Source organism: Acanthopagrus latus, chromosome 13 (assembly GCF_904848185.1).
Source record: "Acanthopagrus latus isolate v.2019 chromosome 13, fAcaLat1.1, whole genome shotgun sequence".
Lineage (NCBI taxonomy): Eukaryota > Metazoa > Chordata > Actinopteri > Spariformes > Sparidae > Acanthopagrus > Acanthopagrus latus.
The window spans coordinates 1,054,683-1,073,012 of NC_051051.1; the positions used below are offsets into that span (position 1 = coordinate 1,054,683).

Sequence of the window (18,330 nt, forward strand, 5' to 3'; positions counted from 1 at the left end):
AAAAAGGAAGGATTAATCCAGGAAGGAGGAGATTTCTCTGACTTTAAAGCGTTTACTGCAGACGAGCAGACGTAATGATGGAAGTGATGAAAACCATCATCAGTCTGACAGCTGCAGAAATCATCTGTGATGGAGCGGCAGTGGTGAAATCACCTGAGACTTTGAGGATATTCTATTTTCACTGAGCCATGCATCATGGGGAGATAAAAATCCAGGGATGAAACAGACTGAATAAAGCACCCACATCTCCATCCTTTTAAACTTCACTATCCTCTCATCTTTTATACCCCTGTTCAAAACCCAAGCTCTGTCTCAACGCTCATGACTCACGGACAGGAGCTTGTTAGCTTGTTACAAACAGTTTGTTAGTTTCTGGTCTGCAAGTTGTCGAATATCGTCTTCGTTAACAGACGTGAGCGCAGACTCAGCACCTCACCAATTAGACGACGTCAGCGGGGGGCCGGGTGAAGGTTGTGGTGGCAGGAGAAATGAATGGCTACATCTTAGCAGGGTTAACAATAGTCCGTAATTCTAATCATCACCGTTCATGCCATCGCGGTTCGTACACGAGTCATCCTTTGTGAATGACTTGTCAGGATCTGCATTATGCAAATCCTGTTCCTGTGAGTTGACGGCGCCAGGCGTCGGAAGCACCCTGCAAGGTTTGATTGCGAATGTAATTACTGTTTTTCAGATTAATTCGTCAGCAAATTAGCCCTGACTATGTGACGGAACACATCGGCAGATTTCACTCATTTTACAACATTAACCTTTGGGTTGTTAACAATCATGAATCACTCCTGCAGAGCGTAACAGGAGGGACGAGTCAGGGATGTCTGACGAGGCTCAGAGTCATGTGTTTGCTCCTGTCTGCCTCTTAATGGGTCAGTTCACCCAAAGAGCAAAAACATATTTTTTCTTCTTAGGCTCAAGTTGACAGTTTTGATTATATGTGTGTTCATTGACAGTGAGAGCTCGGATGTTTGGGTTAATCACTGCTGGCAGTCACCCCTCCTACAGCGCAGAGTGAGGAAGTCGTTCAGTCTCTAAACACTTGTGTGAAATTGGTTTGGACTCAGACTTTTGAAAAACAAAAAATATTTAAGTGTTGGTCCAACTGTCTGGCTGTGAAACTGCTGTGTAACCCTTGCAGGGATCAGCTGATAGCTTAAAGTTCACAGTTTGCTGCACTGTAATCAGATTAAAGGAAGCGTTCAACCAAAAATGAAAATGCAGTTGTTATTTACCTCATAAACCGCAGCTTTCTCCTGAACAACTGAAGCAGCTGGAGACGTGTTATTTGTCAGGACACGTGGGATCTGTGGAAGCTCTGAGGGGAGGAGAGAAAAAAAGATTATTTTATCAAAACTTTCCTTTCCACTTATTTTTACTGCAGTCAGAAACACAGGAGAGCAAACAGCCTCTCTGGGCCGTCCTATAGCAGCAGTTTGGGTTCAATTAATTTTACAGGTCTGGAAATTATTCTGGTAAGTTTGAGGAAATGAAAAAAAATGTTTGTAGTTTCCACCCATCATGACCCAGCAGGTGCCTGTGTTAGGGTTTCATTTTGGCCCTCAGAGGGAAAAAGTTTGTCCACCGCTGCTCTCAATATCATTTATTCATAAAACAGTTAAAATTACAATCTTCTACATGTATTAGGCAGTAGCATTTTTAATATTAAAGGACATTTTAAACACTGAAAGGCTGCATGAAGAAGAGATAAAGTCCCAGTCGGTGAAGGTGATCACCAACATCACACTTGTATGTTTTATTTAAGCACAAAGTCAACCGTGTTTTGTCTCCTGCTTCTTTAACCTCGTCTCATTAACTGCTGCAATCTGTTGATCTTAACTGAATGAGAGAGAAAGATTCATCCTGCAGACTTGAACTCTTCCTCTCACATTTCCTCCATTTCTGGGTTAAAAGTTTTGATTTCTTTTCCTCGTCTGCAGAAATGTAAAGACTCTAAAATGCTGCCAGAGATTAAATGATATGAATGCTGGTGTTTACATGCTCGCCTCGCTGCACTCAACTTAATAGCTTGTAATTTATTCAGCTCATTTTTTCATTTAATGTGGGTCTGAGTAATGCGGGGACGGATATCTGTGCTAAGTTCTGTTTACTGACACGTTCTGGTTCCTCTACCAACCAAACCGTTTTAAAACCCTGCGAGTGCTGGGAGACTGCTGTGTGTAGACGGCTTATGGAATTAGCATTTTCCTCGAGCCCCAAATGCAAATTACGGTTTATCTTTTGACTTTACACTTTGCTTTGATTTTATTTGGACGGGATTTTGTGCTTATGAACACTGCTGCTAGTCACTTATGTGGCTCTCTCGGGCCAAGTGCCAAAAGAGGATTTTTAATCTCAATGAGACTTCTTTTCCGTGACCTTCTCTGACTTAGTTCCATATTCCCACCAAATAAAAGACAGAGAGAGTGACGGAGACAAAAAGAGACTTAAGACGGTTCAGGGTAAAAGCTCTCCAAGTCTGAGAAAGTCAATAGGGTTGTGCAACTCAATTTCCTCCAAGTCCAGGAACATCATGAAGATAATGGATTTCATGTCAAGAGAACAGGAGCGCGCGCACACACACACACACACACACACACACACACACACACACACACACACACATAGTAGTACACAGCATTTATGTCAAGAGAAGGATGAGTAGAAAAAAGTAATAGAATAAAAAGGTTTTTGAAGAAGAGAGGGATGCCAGCCAGAGAAGAAGAAGGTGGGAGGATAAAAAGAGACCCTCAGGGAAAACCAGCGGGTGACAGTCAGAGACAGAAGAAGAATCAAATTGACCAAAGAAATAATAGAAATAGGAGGGAGATAAAATACTGAGAGCTCAGAGGACGCAGAAAATAAAGAGGAGGAAGTAGAGAAGGGACAAATAATTTGAGGGTGGTTTCAATGACACCCTGAGGGAGATGGAGAAGGGACGGAGCGTTGAAGAGGCAAGAAAACTGAATCAAGGAAAGAAAAGAAAGAAGAAAGGAATTATATAAAGGCATCCAAGGGTTAAATAATTTAGCTCGAGGATCCAGCAACAGATCCAAAGAGAGAGGAAAAGAAGGGGAGGGGTAAACAACGGAAGGACAGAACAGAATAGAAAGACGGAGCGGAGGAAGGAAAGAGTGTTTCACTGGAGGATTAAGGCGGACCCTGAAGGACATCCCAGAGGAAGAGAGGACGATCAGAGAGCAGCACTTACAGCTGGTGCAGATTTATACTCATACTCACACGAATCATCGAGGGTTTTTAAAGTAACAAGGAGTTCACTTAGAAGTTAGTGTCTGCTGATGACAAATCTGTTGAACACAGATGCAACAGATCCTCAACAGGTTTTACATCTTTGACAGTTTGTTATCAGAGAGTGAACACGGGAGATCACTGTTTGACCCAAATCATTCCTCACCCTTAACCAACAAAGGTCCCTCACATGTCAAGTGGTTATTTTATCCTAAGTCATGTCCCCGAGTCGCCGGGATAAAATGTCGGCACTCAGTGTTTCAGCTGATAAGTTCAGATGTGTGCGAGTCACAGGTTGAGAGGACAGTGGAGGATTGCCAGGTGAGAAGGCAGCTAGGCCACGTCTAGTGATCGCTTTGAGACATTTTCACATTGAACAAGAGTGAAACCACTGGAAACCGCAGCGTATCAACATTTGTAAGGGTGACACCACCAGATATCTTGACGGACACCTCAGGACAAGCCACGTGCGTGCTGCTAACAAGCTGATACTGTGTTTTTGACGTGAACTCAGGACATCTCCAGTCGTATTTGTGGCAGAACTTCATGTTTTTATGAGCCTAACCGAGTGATCCTGAGCCTAAACCTAACCACAGTATAAACACTGTGTGTCAAGGTAAAGCTGTAAAATAAATCTGTGGCTCACTGAAACGTACATTGTCAACATTTGTTCTGGTGTAATGTTCCCCAGATCTTCCATGTTGTGAGGCCAACAGAGCATCCTGCTGTCCGAGCCGGCTAACTTCTGGCTTAGCATCCCGCTAACAAATTATGATGGTGATACGAGTCACTTCATGGGTGCTCGGGTGTTTTTACAGCCGTTTCTTATGGGAGAAACTCGTCTTAGGTCCCAGTGTATTCTGTGGCGTTGTAATTACTCGGTTTGGCCACAAAAATTCTGTCTTCAAAGCTCAGCGATCCTCCAGCAGGTTACAGCTATTCTGTGTCCAAGGTGGCAACTTGACAAGCTTGTCGGACGTATAGAATAAGAAGCTTTATTACAGAGTAAATATCTACGGACATAATTAAGATGGTACATTGGTTTTAATTATTCCCAGAATCAGTGGATGAATCAAACAGCTGGTTGTATCTCGCACATATCTGCCAGTAACACAAAAAGCCTTTTCAATCAGGGGATATCACCGTAAACTGCTGAGTTAACCTCGGGACAGAGTTAATAAGGGCTGAGCCACCCACACTGTTGTATTATCTCTCCCTCTGTACACACAAATACAAATACAGCACCTCTGTTCTCCGGCCTCGTACTGTTTCCCCCACACACATTTAACTTCCTGCTCAACAGTGAAAGTGCATTTTCTCCTCACTGTACTTTAAATGGTACATTTTCCTGTTGCACCTTCATTGCCTCAGTCTACGACCTGAAGCGTACAGTCAACAGCTAACAACACAGTGCTGTACAGTACATCAGCTGTTGGACCATGTGTGTCATCCATATGGGAATCAGAGATGGAGGGAGCTGGAGCAGAAGGAGGTGTGGAGGCTGTTTCTCTGCCGCTCGGCCATGACAGTTTGATATAGGAGTTGTGATGTGTTGCTCATTCATGTGTTCCCTTAAATGCATTAAGTATTCAGAGGGCCATACACAATTACACATGCACTTCAGGCCCACACTGACTCACATACACTGTATATACAACTGTATTCACACTACAGAGACTCAGCCTGACCTGTTCACACAGGGTGGACGAGAGAGAAACTGTCTGACACCACTGCTTCCTTTGGATATTAATCCAACAAATACAGTGGATTTCTAATGAAAAGACACCAGATGAACTCATAAAGAAACCTAACACATTGTTCACACAATCGTGTGTGTATTACTGACACAATATCATTATTTTGTTTTCTAATAACAAGGTCATCATGAATATCAGGACACTTCTGTCTCTTGTGGAACAACTTTTACTCCCACACAGGTTCATAAAGGTCAGGCGGTGAAACACAGCTGAGCTACACGAGCTTCCTCTATTTTGGACTCTCCGGCTCTCCGTCCCCTCAAAGGTCAGCGCTGTCCAGACAGCTTCCTTTCGGTCAGTGGATTCAATTGCCAAAGTTCCCCTGACTTGAACTTTAGGTGGATTCATTTTCTCTCTTCCAGTCGATTCTCTTCACTGTGTTGAATCTTGGCGTGTTAAACTGTGATATGATGGTAACCCTCTCTTTTTATTTATTGATTTATTTATCTTCCTCTGGATCCAAACTGTCACCTTCCACCGACCAAACAACCTCTGCATCAGTATGCAAGCTCACATTTGGAAAAAGTTTGTGACTGTTGAACTGGAGAAAGTGTTCGGACCTAAAGAAACGTCTGAACTGAGTTGATGCTAAGTAAATATTTTCAAGTTCAAGCCTGCAGCTTCGAGCTGTAACTTCAGTCTGACTTCACTTCACAGTCTGTTGTAGTGTTGTGTATTTCGGCAGACTTGGCAAAAGTCTTGTCACTTGTGATGGAAAAGTCTCTCTGTGAGAAACAACTTCTCAGCCTTATCCAGAATCCAGACTGAGTTGCCGATGTTGGGCAGATTTCAGATTCAGCTGCTGATGTTAAGGACAGAAGAGATGTGAGCTTTAATCTTGGTGTCAGAGCAGAGAAAGAGTCGGGCTTCACAGCCATGGCCGCGGCAGGAGATGGTGTCCCACTGGAACAAACCAGTGAGAGGGTGGACTGTGAAACAAAGCGGCAAGTCGGAGCCGAACCACTGGCAGGTCTCCAGATCCCCGGGTCAGAACAGGTGGAGAGGAACATCTGGTAGTCTACATTTCAAAGGCAAGAAGGATGGTGAGGGAAGAGTCTGACATGTAAAAGACAGCACAGGGGTGACAGGAGGGGGACATCACATGTCAGGGGGCAGAGTGGCAGGAGCTGACCGAGGGCAGCTGGGATACAGACAGCAGTCAGCTAGAGGAGAGTGTGATGATGGCGGACGCCAGGGGAGGATTCTGATTAGAACTAATGGTCAGGAAAGTCTGAAATGAAAAAACTAAAGGGGCAGAAATAAACTGAATTAATATCTTTATGGGGTGATACACGCGGACTGTAGGTGTCCACTCTGCAAGCACATCAGTTCATAATGAGACTTTCTTCATATCTGATGTCAGAGCTGACAGAACAGTCCTCATTTATTCTAATAAGTGTTGTCCTGTGAGTGTTATAGCATTGTGTACTTCTTACAGCAGTCTGTATGTTTACAGAGATAATTATACTGTGACTCTACAGCAACACTATTGGCTCTATGACTATACAGAAGCAGAAGCTACAGTGGGGAAAAACAGCCAGGGTTTGGCTTGTCCCTTCTGGGCTACCATAGTAAACATGGTGGGGCAACATGGCAGCAAATCTGCACTCAACACAGTGCACAGCTGAGAATGATGGGAAGTGTTTCTTGACCAAAGTGATTCAAGTATCAGCTCCCATCCAGTGTTCTGACTCTGCCTCGTGATTAACCTGCAGCCACCATGACTGTCTGTACAACACACGCCGTGTTGAGTACTTTCACCTGATAACAGTGGAACTAGATGTAAAAGTCACGACATCAATGACATTAAGATTGATCCTCTGGTCGCTGACGATGAGAACCAAATGACAAAAACAGGAACATCCAAGTCATGAGGATTTATGCTTCGGTGATAGTCCATGTGGAGGGAGCGGAGGAAATCTCTCTCTGTGTCTGAATGTTCAATCATTTCCATGTGAAAGCAAACACTCAGCGACAGAAACATCACAATTGAAGGTAGATTGTTCAAATTCATGAGAAAGGAACTAGAAAAGTTCCACTTTGCACAATGACTGCAGTGAACGTACCATTACTGCAGTTAATTAACCTCAAACTGTTCTAATGGTGCTGCACAATGGCCAGAAGTAAAACACTGTGGCTCTGTTCTGCCCAGGTGACGGTGTTAGATGTTGAGAAAATCAGGGCACGATTGTAACAGCAGTATGTGATTATCTCTTGATAGTTGAAGTCAAACAAACATGTGAATAGTGATTGTATGACAGAACAAAGAAGGTCGGGAGGAGAATGTTTCAAATTGTTCTTATAGTTCAGACGAGGCTCCACATTAGAACTGAGACGTGAATCAGACGTTTGGTGCTGTAATGACACGTGCCAGACGAACTGTCTTCACCAGACTCACTGTTAGCAGAAATTATCTTTTCACAGCCACAGAAACCTTCAGTAACTCCACAACATATGAACAGCGGGGGAGTTGTGTGATTTATACAGCTGTCTGGACACGCTTCTCTAATCATACCAAAGTAAAAACAACACACACTGATGCATGCTTCAGATCACTGAGGATTAACACATTAATAAAATCGTAGCGTAGACCATCTGTTCCATGACCCGGGCCAGTGACAGGTGACAGGTTTGGTTAGATCATGTTTTAGTTGCCACAAACAAAACTGGAGATGTCCCAACTTCTCATGAATAATATTCTCCTTTTTGTTTCCTCTAACATGACACATGGTCTCCTTAAAACATCCAGTGGTGTCACATTACAAATGTTGGAATGCAATACACTATGACAGTCATAAACAGTATGAACATATATAGAGTGGCTGGATACATGGATGTACAGAAAAAGGCACATCATTGCAAGAGCGCAGCAGATATTATCTGTATGAGTGTGAGAGTGCAGCCGGTGTTGGACCGAATCATCGAGTCCACACATCCAAACATGGCCACGGAAAAATTACACGGCCAATAAGAGCCAATCATACAGCAGCCATGAGAGGAGGAGCCATCAATCAGAGCCTGATGACAGCGCTGTAATTTAAACTGCAGCACGCTTCAGGCTGTGTGTGTGTGTGTGTGTGTACAGTATGTGAGCTCTTCATCTGTGTGAGTCTGTCAGCGTACAGGTCTACTACAGTCGGCCCTGCAGCCACCGGCAGGTAATGAGAGCTTTATGTGTTTTCATTACTTTGTGCCAGACAACAGAATCACACTGAGGGCTGCTGGCAGGAGGAATGCAGTCAAATCAGATTAAGGAGGTGAGATATATGGTACCACAGGTGAGCAGGTCCGCCGACTGAGCTAACAAACCTCTGTGGGAGCTCGAGCACTCACACAGCTGCATCACACACTCACAGACACAGAACATGCAGTGTTACAGTATAGAGACAACACCCAATGATGAAGTACTGCAGCTTTTAGCCTTCAGCTCTGTAGATTTTAAATGTTTTATTGGATCAGTTAAGCAGGCACCTGAGTCGAGGTATTGGGATCAGCAGAGAGGAGGTTGGATCGCTGCATCCCTCGTGAGACTGCAAACAAAGGAAAGAGTCGACATAAGCAGGTGTGGACTCAGTGCAGGATGCCTGAACGGAGGCTGCAGCGCGTCCAGCTCAATCTGAAAGCACCTTTAGTTCATCTCTGTGTAGTTGTCTGTGAGAGTGAGCAGGGACTGGACTAGTAAATAACCTCTTCTGATAACATGGACAAACCACTCTGTAGCTTTGAACACGTCTATTCACACTTTCAAAACACTTCTGTGGCCATGGTAAGAGTTTGAAAGGTAAAAGGAAAAAGAACCAAAGAGAAAAGGGAGTTTTAAGGAGTATGAAGAGAGAGCAAGCAGCTGGTGTGGACAGAAAAATGTCTCGGTATCAGAAAGTAAGTGCCTTGAGACAGTACAATATATAATGTTGCCGCCTCTGGACTCACATATTGTATATCTCTGATGATTTTGGCCTGAGTCACCACCACCTTCATCTGATTGTTGCTACAGGCTCAGTACAAAAAATATCCAGGAGTGGACCTGCAATAAGAAAAGACAGAGGCTGTAGCTCAAGGACAGATGGAGTAGTGGGAGCAACTGGAATTATTAGAAGTAAATTATGAATGGTAGACTGCACAGAGATAAAGAGCGGAGTGATGAGGAGCAGCGGCAGAACGAGCTGCAGAGTTATTGTGAAGAATGAACACAATTAAAGTTACTCGTTGGGTTCAACTGATGCAGGTGAATTAAAACGCACCAGCTTCATGTTCGAGCAACTCAAGAAGACTTAACGATTTATATCCCTCATCGTCTTAATTTAAACATATATATTCATAAGTGATGAATCTAATTAATGTTTGTTTTCATATTTGAGTCATTCTGAAGATCATTTGTCACAGTTTGGATTTTTTGTTATTTCCTGTTTTATTTTGGTAATTATATCCTCACCTGTCATGTTTCACTCTCTACTTCCTTCCTTTGTCTGTTTTCCCGCCCTTACTGCTCCTCACCTGTGCTCCATCAGTTCATCACCACCTGTGTTCTCCTCAGTCTTTGCTGGTTCGTCCACGTCTCATCTGTCTCCTCGTGTCTCTCTGGTTTCTTCAGTTCTTTTCTCTTTTCTTTCTGTTCTGCAGTTCTGACTCTTTCGTTTCACTGCCCGTCTTTGTTGACTTGGAATTTGGATTTTTAGATTTCCACCCAACAGGGATGGAGGACGGGTCTCAGCCCAAAATAGACCCCATTAACTTTCGGTGCAGCTCCAGATAGAGAAACCTATGATCTGACAATTTACATTTTGGTTAAAGCTGCCGCAGTTCTTCTTGTTATTTTAGCTAGCGTCCTCTCTCTCTCCTCTCTGTGTCAACACACATGCAAGATGTTTCTTTTCTTCAGTGCAACTTCATTTTTCATCTGCATTTTTTCACTGCATATTTCATCGCTAAAGTCGGTACAGTCTCGTATAGTCTGTAGTCTTATTTTGATTTAAAAACAAGATATAGCTTACAGCAGTTTTAACTTTTGGTGCAGATCCGATGGAAGAATGTTATCTCGGCTTTTTCCATTTACTGACATTGTTGCTCATTTCTCGGGTTGTGATGGACGTTTTATGAAAAAATCTTAAAGATCTTTTTTAGCTGGTTGATATTTTGGATGGGTTCAATGTGATGTGGAGCCTAAAAGCCTAGTTTTAGTAGAATAAACTAGATCTCCATGAATTAGTGATTTGCTGTACTTGATGGTTGGAGTTAACCGCAGTTGTTCTGCTGCTGTTGGAGAGCCTCAGTGACGCAACACGACTGATGAAACTGCACTTCTTCTCTGGAGCGGTGAGTTTTATGCCTCTGGCCTCTGGACTGCTGCAGCTTCTCTATTTTTACATCAAGGCTCAGGATATTATTCCAGACATCTTGATAATTCAACATCCTCCTTCTCACAATGTCAAACCACCTCCAGTAAGCCACAACATATGAATAATGTGTCTTATGAATGTATTTAGAACAAAACAATCTGGGAAACCAACTGCAGCAGAGACAGTGTTCCCGTATGGTGTCAGCCTTCGTCTCTTTCTCCCTCTCTCTTCGTCTCACAATCAGGTCAGTCACGGTGTCTCGCCAGCGCGCATGTGCTCCCACAAATCCTGCTCTCACACGACTTGCAACCTGACTATGCAAGAAAAGCAGCATGGGACTCGACGAGACGAGGAGGGAGAGAAGGGGGGAATTGAGAATAAAGGAAATATGCGGCATAGCTGGCATTCTTCTTGGAGGACGGCAGAGGCGTGCAGGCACGTTACGCTTGGAAAAAGAGAAATGAGAAACATAAGTAAACAGAGAGCTTGTTGGCGTCGCCACATCCTCCCGAGACTGTGTCATCTATTTTCGCTGCCTGACAAGCATGTTCTTTCACAGCGATGTGCGCGAGGCAGAGGGAGACACAGTGAATCAGCGCCATCTCGCTCTCCAAATCGCTGCCTTCCGCTATCTGCCTCGTCCTCTCACACACACACACACACACACATTCATCTCCCCGTGGATGCCATGTCACTGACTTGAAGAGAGGAGCATTTGCATTTCTCTTCCCTTGTGTCTCTGAACTCACATGCAGATTCACGTGACGGTGTGTGTGTGTGTGTGTGTGTGTGTGTGTGTGTGTGTGTGTGTGTGTGTGTGTGGATGCGTCTGCCTGCTGTGTGTGAAGATACAGTATATGTATCTACTAACAAGCTAACACGCTAACAAGCATGTCATGTCGGTACATCTGCACGTGTTGGTTTGGGCTTTTATCACTTCTTGTACAAAGGCAGGGTGTGTGTGTGTGTGTGTGTGTGTGTGTGTGTGTGTGTGTGTGTGTGCGTGTGTGTGTGCATGTGTGTGTGCATGTGTGTGTGTTCTGACACGTGTTGTACTGTATACCGGCTGAAGAAAGGATGCTCTTCAGCCAAACATCTTCACGCTGTTAGACATGCAGCTTACAGCAGACAGAAACAGAGCGGGGATCTCGTAGAGAGGGTGCGCTGCAGCGGAGAGCCCCGAGAACACACAGCAACACATGGCAAACATGAAAATCAGCTAAGTTTGGCGCATCTTTCCACCATGACACCATCTATCTCAAGTGACAGTGGGCAGGATCTGTGAGAGGTTTGTCGTTGCCAGGCTGATAAACTCTGAACGCATGTAGAGAGAAAACTTTCCAAAGAAACTGTTCTAATATGATTTAGTTTAGTTAGTTTAGTCCATCATCATCATGAATGTCTCAAAAGAAATGAGATAAACAGTCAGGATATAACACTATTAAAAGCATGTGACAGTGTAGAGTTAATACACAAAGAGGAAAGTCCAGCATGAAGGTCCAGTTGTTCCACACTGGTGTCTGGAGGCCTGATTATGAAAGCTGTTGTTTCACTGCATTGTGGTCTTTTCTTTATAACAAGAATAAAACATCCTCTGTAGCCCACTGATGTCTGTCCTGCTGATTTGTGCGAGACGGCTCCTATTAATGTAGAGTTTCCCTTCTGTGATTGACACCTGAAGTCCACCAGTGAAGCTGCTGCTCCTCTAATGTCAGTACAGACTGGCAGGATGGGAGCGCTGGTTAGCAGCCAGGTAAAGACGCTGTGTCCCTTTTCTCTGTTGATGACTCGACTGATGCTGTGAGTTGTTATAAAACCAGGACTGTCAGTAAAATACGAAAGAAATCTCCACAGCTGAAGGGCGTTTTGGAACTGTTGACATAAATACAGCTGATGTCTGCTGACGACATATGGAAGTCTTAAAGAGGACATTTTACACTTGAAAACGAGGGGTAGGGTTAAAAATTGTAAATGCTGTTGAGCCAAAGAGTCGAGGAAGGAGCCTCACAACAACCTTTTTTTTTTAAACCCTGATCTGGTGATTGCAGAGGCCACAGCATGTGATGATACTCTGACTGTACAGTGACCCCTCATGTCTGAAACACTTCAGAAGTTTCTCCAGTCGCTTTTCCTGGTTGACTAAAGGGTGTAACGCCCATTTCAGTGTTCTCCATTTCCCTTACCATCCCTTATGCTCACCATAAAGAAGAGTTAAAGTTAACAGAACCAGGCAAACATAAATATATTATATACATGCTGAGAATCATAAGCCTGTCATAGCGAGCTGTGATCCATGAGAGGAACTTTGGGAATTAATGTTTTTAAAACCAGCAGTACATAAATAAATGTACTCTGTTTAAACATACATGAATTAATAAAGTGAACTAAGCTGTAGCCGGGAAATAAACAGGCTCAAAACCTTTAAATGAACCTCAAGTTCAAACGAGAAAAAAGAATCTGTTAAAGTGAGTCTGGTTTCCTCCTCAGCTTAGATCAGCTTAGATCTGGTCCCACCCTCACACCTGGTCCCACCCTCACACCTGGTCCCACCCTCACACCTGGTCCCACCCTCACACCTGGTCCCACCCTGACACCTGGTCCCGTCCTCACACCTGGTCCCGTCCTCACACCTGGTCCCACCCTCACACCTGGTCCCGTCCTCACACCTGGTCCCACCCTCACACCTGGTCCCACCCTCACACCTGGTCCCGTCCTCACACCTGGTCCCACCCTCACACCTGGTCCCACCTGTACAGACTGAGAGTTAAACATACAGGAACATGTTTATATTGTTGTGTTAAATCTGACTCATTCTGCCTTTAAAGCAACATTATGTAGACATCTTGCATAATTTAGCTCCTTAATGTTTAACACCATGTTGGTACATATAAATCTGAAGTCTGTAACAGTTTGTCAGATGTGCTGAAGGTGCTGGCACTGTGATCCGACCCGTCACTGGGATCTTATAGTTCAGAAACAAGTGATGGAGGGTCGCATGACTGAGGACGAGACAACATTCACTCTATAACAAGACACTGAACCATCAACTTGACTCTGAAGCTTCTTTTAAGGAAAAATGTTGCTTTGAGTATGTTTATAAAAAAGTTCATAAACCCTGAGATGTAAAAGTGTTGGACAGAACCACAACTAAAGATAGAGATCATGGATTCTTTATATTTCTTTAGTCTGAAATACTTTCGATCATATTCACTACAGTTTCTTTGCTCATCCTCGACCTGAACATCAGACACAAACACTGGTTTGGCTGCAATTTTGCTGAAAATACAGCTTGACTCGGTTCATGCTGAAAAGATAAAATCTCCCTTTCAAAGAGCTGCTGCGATGCACTGAACACCTGCAGCCACATTTACATTCACAGGCTCGTATGAACACAAACAACACGCCGTGACAAAAATGACAAAATGATCAGAAAAAGACCAAAAGACTGAAATTAATATCAGGAGATTCAGGAACCAAACAAATTAACACTCCACAAACTGTCGCATGACAGAGAGACAGAAAACTTCACTACTTTCAACTTTAATACTTAATAAAAACTCTGCAGAACATAACCAGAGGGGACCACAGAGTCCAGAGTCAGCCAATCGCAGAGCTCCTGGGGGTTCAGTGTGTCGATGAAAGGCTGAAGATGACGGACGCGTCTGCTGCTGCTGTGATTAACCTCGTGGTTATGAGTCACAGAAGAGCCCGAGTAGTTTAACCCCAAAGAAAAATACAGATGTGTGAGGAGGAGAAGAACTGAGAGAGAGAGACGCTGACACATTTTATCTCAGCAACCTCTTATTCTCCCCTCTGTCCTGACCTGTGGAGTCGAGGTGTTTTAATTAAACTCATTATCCTCGGGGAGAGGGCAGGAGGAAGAGGAAGGGTAAGAGTGAGGGTAAGAGGGAGTAGGGAGGGAGGGGAGGAAGAGGGAGGAGGAGAGGAGGAGAGGAGGAGGAGGGAGGAGGCAGGAGGGAGGAGGAGGGAGGAGGAGAGGAGGAGAGGAGAGGAGGAGGAGGGAGGAGGGAGGAGGAGAGGAGGAGGGAGGAGGAGGAGAGGAGGGAGGAAGGAGGAGGGAGGAAGGAGGAGGAAGGAGGAGGGAGGAAGGAGGAGGGAGGAGGAGAGGAGGGAGGAGGGAGGAGGGAGGATGGAGGAAGGAGGAGGGAGGAGGAGAGGAGGGAGGAAGGAGGAGGGAGGAGGAGAGGAGGGAGGAGGAGAGGAGAGGAGGGAGGAGGAGAGGAGGGAGGAGGGAGGAGGAGAGGAGGGAGGAGGGAGGAAGGAGGAAGGAGGAGGAGAGGAGGGAGGAGAGGAGGGAGGAGGAGAGGAGAGGCTGAGAGCAGATCCCCAATTTTTATTCTGTGTCTTTCTGACAGTTTCTCTGATGGTTCTGTACTCTCCTGTAAGAAAAGGGTATCTTCAACAGGAATGGATGAGTTTATTAGAGTTGGTAGATTAAATATTGGAATGAAGGATACACTGGTGGGACAGCTGACTTGTTTTATTAACTTATCTCCACATTTGCATTTGAGGCAATTACAGCAGCTGACACTCGTCCAGCAGAGAGCAAAGAAGAAAAATGTCCGTATCAAGAACATTATGAGCAGCTACCAGTAAAAAGGGCAAGATTCAGGTCAAAGCACCTGCAGACAAATTAAAAATACACAAGCCAACACTTCATGTCACTGAGAAAGTGGATCTACAGGCAAGTAATTACTAACCAGGTTTACTTCCAACTTGTCTCACCTTCAGCAAACATGTCAAATCCATCAGAGGGAGGTAGATAAAAGCCGGAGCTCTCCTTGATGATTTTAAATATTAAGATCTCTTAGTACCTTCATCACAGAAATACATTAAAGACTGAAGTGGGACGATTATCTCCAAACTGAAAGTCCAGTATCCACAATGATCAATCACACTGTCCCACTCAACGTCTCCTTCAGTGAACATGTGCTTTATTTATAAAATGGAGAAAAATTCTTAAATAGAAATTTTATCAGCACTGAAACATACCCAAACAATGCTGTGACTGTCATGACTGTAAACCATCCCACAATCAATCAATCAAACTGTTGTTCTTTCCCTTTATTATCATCTATATCAATAATATATTTTCCTCCAAACTGTTCTCAGCTGAGCGACTTCATGACATGCGATTACTGTAAACTTGCAGTTCTGTGTTTAATGTCCCGCTGTGTGTTTGGCTCTGATGAAAAGTTTCCTTCACAAAAATCACAACAGGTCTCTGCTGCTCTCAGCCGGTGTTTCAGATCGGATTAGTTATGTGGGAATGAAGTGAACTCTGTAGAAGCTGAATGCATCATGAAGTTCCCCCAGGCCAAACCATGTGATAACAACCTCCCAATGTTTATTTTACCAAAAAGACTTTTTCCCATAGGCTTACATTGTTAAAAAAAAAAAAAAACCCACACACCTGTAAAAGGCTGAGAAATGTATTTTGAGCGTAACAACCGACAGCTGCTAACAGCTAACCGGCGCTCCTCTGGCCCATTTCAACACAGATCTGTTGTTCACATCGAAGCATCAGCAGAAAACTGACGTGTCTCTCAGTCACTGCTTCTCTTTTTATTATAGCACATATTTTAAAGGTCTTGCGTTAAGGAGCCAGCAGTGATAACTAACTTTGTTGTTCAGTTTGTCATTTATGAAGACAAAGATGTATATTCATGTATATACATACATACTAAAGTCTCTTTGGTCCCTGGAGGCAGCCTGAGAAAGATCACTGCACATTTACTGTCGTCCCCGGGACGGCAGGACACCATTAGTCTGCAGTCCTGCCCTGAGGTTCGCACTAATGTAAGGCTGTTTGCCTCACTGTGACTCAAATTCATGTCATCAGGGATCCCAAGCTGTGAGAACTCCATGTAAGTCATCGGAAGTCACAGGAAGGTTGGAAACAGGCAATCTGTCTACGATAACTTTGTCCCTGGCTTCCATCCTTTCTTCCCATCGCGCTCCCACCATCTTAACGACTTTGTGCCTTTAAGCATTCGTCGAAGCTACAGACAATAAATCAGCCATATCACATGTCAACGCTCCTGGTGAGTGATAATTTGCAGTTCTTAACACAAATACACACAGAGCCAGGCACACAACTGACATAACATGGCCTTTAAAACAGCTCCTGCATTATTCCCTAACTCAACTTTAAAGGTGTAATATGAAGACATGTGACTCAAGTCCTGGTCCAGGTCTCAAACAAGTCGAGTCGAGTCGAGTCAGTTTTTTTTCTAATGAAAGTCAAGTCACGGATTGTAGTTTGAAAAAGTCAAATATCAAGTCACTTTTTCCCCCAGAGACACTTCAGTCTTTATACAGTAAATATACAAGCCCAGGTATAAAAAGGAAATCCCTCGCGCTTCATGCAGCGTTTGATTAAACTGTCATCAGCAGCAGCGGTTGTCTGAGTCCGTCCCGTCCTGGAGTCTAACGGTCATTAGACTCTGCAGTAGCGGAGGTTGTGGAGGGAGCAGGGCTGATGTTCCCTTAATGGAGATTTCATTGTCACTCCTGGGAACATCGTTAGGGTCTGCTGGCCTCACACGGCACTGACATCCAGCCAACTAAAGTGTTTATGAGTCAATTAATTACGAGGGACATGTTTGACGTTGAGTGAGAAGCACTTTTAGATGCTGATATGCTATAAGAGGAAATTATTACTATTGTGAGGAAAAGTGTGATAATGTACCGACTGTAGGAAGGACATCAGCAACATCTCTGCATCACATGGAGGCCAGCAGGAGCTGTCACTACTGCCAGGAGACGTAACTGCCATCTATAATAATATATATAATAAATGACCTTTTATAACTGCAGCGGTCTGACAACAACCTCACCTCAACAACACACCTCCAGTCATCGAACAGCTGCCTGGTGTCCAGACTGAAGCTGCCAGCTTCACTGTAAACAATGAGAGTTTAGATTGAAGAGTCTGAAACATTTCTTTAAGAACCTTTTGAGAATTAATAATTAATGTATATTAAAAGAATCAAAAGAATCGAATGAGAAGCAGGGCTTGAAGATAAAGATATTACAGTAAGAATTCTGCATTATGTCAGAAGACATCTGTGATATATTTTAAGTTGTGCACTTATATCATCCTAAATGTTTCCAACAATGTTGAAACCCAGAGGAACAACTGCTATAACTCCAGGACAGATTGAGGAAATGGAATATTTTGTCATATTCATTATCATAGTGCAGAAAAAAGCATCTTGAAAGCAATTTACTGAACTATTACAGAAGCCAGAGGACCAACAGCAGTACACGTCTTTACAAGAATATTTATCAGAAGGCACTAAATGTCTTCTACTGGGACTAAATGACTCATTCTTGTTGTCCTTGTCTCGCAGCACCAGGCCCGGACCGGGCTGAGATGGATTTGGCTCTTGAACTGCATCGAGCAGGTCTGGGTCCAAAAGAGCTGATCAGTGCACCACTACAGGAGGATCTTTAGAGAAATCAGAGCGGGGTGATTAAACTGTAGTGCTTTTCAAACGGTGATGGAAGTGTGTATTGATTGATGATTGGCCAGAGGTGTGACTGTGGTGGTGCTGCTGACTCAGCAGGAGCGTGAGGTGACTGTTTCTTGGCCATTTCAGGGGTTCTTGCTTCATCTCCAGGCAATTTGGCACCAAGCAGCCCTTCAGCAGATGTAACTAATCATCTCATGTTTGGCACCTCGTTACACCATAAACATTCCATCCGCCAGCATTTTGTTGGACCGGACTCGACTCCACCACGATTCTGAGCAACATTTGAAGAGTTTAACATTATTTTCAAAGCTGGTGGAGAATCTGTTACAGCCCCCTGGTCTGAGTGGCTGGATATATGAGCGGCTGGTTGTTGGACTGTTTCTGGTTTGGTTTATCAAATATTTGCATCGTAGGTTGGATGTCTTTTTATCTCATCACAGTGTCTAATCAGGAATTAATTGACTTCATGGAGTCAAA

The 18,330-nt window shown here is 43.9% G+C and overlaps 1 long non-coding RNA gene across 1 annotated transcript; it reads right to left on the reverse strand.

Annotated features, from left to right (window-relative positions):
* Positions 1-1,247: 1,247 nt before the first annotated feature.
* LOC119031681 lies at positions 1,248-12,840 on the reverse strand. Its single transcript, XR_005078671.1, has 3 exons — positions 8,949-12,840; positions 8,490-8,548; positions 1,248-1,330 (listed from the first exon to the last, which is right to left on the reverse strand). It is a non-coding gene; the product is annotated as an uncharacterized LOC119031681 (long non-coding RNA).
* Between the last annotated feature and the right edge of the window lie 5,490 nt (positions 12,841-18,330).